Here is a 3,650-nt window from a genome sequence, read left to right on the forward strand (position 1 = left end):
TGCCCCTGACTGCTCCCACCCCCTGGTGTGCGTTTGTCACAGGCCCCTAAGTTGTCCGGCTGTTTTTCCCCAGCCTGCGACGCCTCTGTGGATCTGTGCTCTGGGACATGTAGTCCTAAGCAACCTCGAGCTCAGCCACTTTATTTTCTTTGGATTTGAAGGTGCCTGGCTCCAGACACCCCCACCTAGGCCTCTAGTCTTGTTGTTGATGCACAAATACAATGTTTAATCTTTTTATGGTTTCTGTTTCTCACTTTCCTTTTAATTTTGACCTCCTTTCCAGTAGCTACTGCCACTCAGGGAGCTGGGCAGTTGCAGCAGGAGCAGCTGGGGGCTTCAGTTCAGACTTTTCCTTACTCTCTCACCCCAGCTTGAGCACTTTGCAAAATCCGGGTTACACCCCCTGATCTCATGGGAACATTGATATATAGCCCAGTAGTGCATGGTGATGTGGGTGTGCCATGGGCCTGCCACTGGCATATCATTTTGCACCAAAGGCAAGCCTGTCTGCACCTGGACCACGCTGCACACTGCACATTCTGGCTCCACTACCACTCATATATCCTATTCTGGAACACAACTCGTGGACCTTAATCCCACAGATAAATCTTCTTCTACCTTTCCATTTTTTACTTCTATTTAGGAAGGTCCTGCATCATGCCGCAACTGCCATTACAATTCTTTGCCCACTCACCTCTGAGTACAGGATACTCCTAACCTGCCCTCTGACCCTTTTTCCAATTGCTTTTTAATCAATTGTAGATCCCTTCCAAGACATCAGCTTACAATCCTCGCCTTCCTACCTTCACACACCCCTCAGGTCGTCTTCTTTACTAAAACATGACTCCAACTCCCTGGATATTGCAGCTACCATCATCCCGCGGGGGAAATCCAACACAAAAGTAGATGTCCTTGGTAAGCGCAGCGGGGGCCTCTCGATAATTCATGATTCCTCCCTTCCTCCCATTACCCACAGCTGCCATCTTTTCACTCTGGCTGAGAGCATGATTTTTTTATTGAATCTAACTCCTTCCTTCAAAGTCTCTGGAGAATTAGTATACAGCCCTCCAGACACGACCTCCAATCAATTTTGCAGCCCCAGTTTGCTATCTCCTCGGCACTTTTCTATTAAAATTATACAACTTTCTGGTGCTTGGAGGGTTCAGTATTCACCTAGTTATCCTCCCCAACGCTGCAGCTATGGCACTTATTGATTCCCTCAGCACATTGGGTTTGTTGTCCATAACTTAGCCCCTACTCATGGAGCAGGGCATCCTTTAGACCCTATTTTCTCTTATCTTACTAACCTTACCCCCTCTTCCTATAACCTAGTCAAACCACCTTGCAGTCCCTTTATTACTTTCACTAGGGACCCAGCCTATTACCCTCCTGCTTGGACCATCGTGTTATGAAGCTTTGTTGAGCTAAAGTCAATTCCACCAACCTCGGCGAAGCACTTCAAGCATCACCTCCTAACTTTTCCTCAGACATCCATGCTGATGCTGAGGATTTTAACAACTGGAATACAAATGTGCATGACTCCTTTATTCTGGCTAACCTACAGCACTATTTTCTTAAGTCTCCCTCAGCACCTTTGTATAATTCTGAATTAAGGACCTCCAAGTTTCAGTGTAACGACTGGAGAGAACTTGGCACTCCACCTACTTCCCTAATGATTGAATGATCTATAATGCTGCTAAAAAGATGTATCATCGTCTTAATCCGTTCACTAGATAGCTTTATTTTAGGGCTAGACTATCATCTACTAAAAATATCTCTAGGGAACTCTTCTCTATTGTAAAAGACATTCATCAGCATGTTGCAATCATATTTCTCTTTCGTAGGAACTCTGTTCCAATCCTGCCTCTTTTTTTCACTCCAAAAATTAGCACTATTGGGTCTACTTTCCCTTCGCAACCTGCAGTTAGTATTGTGGCTGGTTTGGTTTCTAAAGATTCTCTTGTCAGACCTTCACCTGATCAGTTTAACTGTGATACAGTTCTTGACAAAGAGACTTTGCTACCCAAGGTCAAATCTGGCTCTCTTAGCGCTATTTGCCATCTCCATATTACCACTCTGGCCTCTGATCTGTGCTATCCTGTTCTTACCAACCTTTGCAATTCTTCTCTCAAGTCAGCCTTGATTCCCCAAACTTGGACACAGGCGACCCTCTCATTCTAAGTAATTATTTCCTTGTTCTAAGTAAAGATGTCCTCTGTGCATTTTCCACCTAAAATTCTGCTAACGGACATACATTTCCCATTTGCTTAACTTTCTCGAAAACAGCATCCAGCTCGACCCTTCCCAGTTTGGCTTCTGGCCACTTCATAACATGGAATCCCATGGGTCCCAGCTTCCGAACCCTAGCCAGGCCGGTGAGAGCCTCCCCGGGCCCCGGTGGACACCCTTCCCCAGTGCCCAGACCCTCGGCTGGCTTGCAGGACGGGGGGCTCCCTCACCCTGGGACACTGGGATGGACCACAAGCCCCGGGTCTGGGCCCAGCTTCCGAACCCTAGCCAGGCCGGAGAGAGCCTCCCTGGGCCCTGGTGGACACCCTTCCCTAGCGCCCGGACCCTCGGCTGGCTTGCAGGACGGGGGGCTCCCTCACCCTGGGACACTGGGACGGACCACAAGCCCCGGGTCTGGGCCCAGCTGCCGAACCCTAGCCAGGCCGGAGAGAGCCTCCCTGGGCCCTGGTGGACCCCCTTCCCCAGCGCCCGGACCCTCGGCTGGCTTGCAGGACGGGGGGATCCCGCACCATGGGACCTCTGGGACAGAGCACAACCGGGCCCAGCTTCCGAACCCTAGCCAGGCCTGGGAGAGCCTCCCCGGGCCCCGGTGGTCACCCTTCCCCAGCGCCCGGACCCGCGGCTGGCTTGCAGGACGGGGGGCTCCCGCACCATGGGACCTTTGGGACAGAGCACAAGTCCCGGGTCCGGGCCCAGCTTCCAAACCCTAGCAAGGCCGGGGAGAGCTTCCCCGGGACCCGGTGGAACCCCCGTCCTCAGCGCCAGGACCCTCGGCTGGCTTGAAGGACGGGGGGCTCCCGCACCATGGGACCTCTGGGACAGAGCACAAGCCCCGGGCCCAGCTTCCGAACCCTAGCCAGGCTGTGGAGAGCCTCCCCGGGACCCGGTGGAACCCCCGTCCCCAGTGCCCAGACCCTCGGCTGGCTTGCAGGACGGGGGGGCTCCCGCACCCTGGGACACTGGGACGGAGCACAAGCCCCGGGACCGGGCCCAGCTTCCGAACCCTAGCCAGGCCGGGGAGAGCATCCCCAGGCCCCGGTGGACCCCCGGACCCCAGCGCCCGGACCCTCGGCTGGAACCAAGGAGGGTTAAGCCCAGGCCACGTCCCCTCCCCGACGGCCTGCCCGGGGAGCCCATTTTTCTCGACTATTAAGCCCCCACATAGTGGGGGCTCACAGAAGTTTGGGGAAGGACAAAAGTTGGAGTTAGCCTGGGGCCATCTGGTCGCCCGGACCGCTGGGCCATCTGGTCGCCCAGCCGCAGGGCTATCTGGTTGTGCAGCCAGGCGACCAGATGACCCGGGACGACCCAGTGCCCAGATGGCCTGGGAGGGTGCTGTACCCAGCCGCTCTTGCAGTCCAGCGAGGGTGGCCAGGCGCTCCGAGGCAGCCGCTCGGGAG

The sequence above is a fragment of the Triturus cristatus genome, chromosome 1_1, assembly GCF_964204655.1.
Source record: "Triturus cristatus chromosome 1_1, aTriCri1.1, whole genome shotgun sequence".
NCBI lineage: Eukaryota > Metazoa > Chordata > Amphibia > Caudata > Salamandridae > Triturus > Triturus cristatus.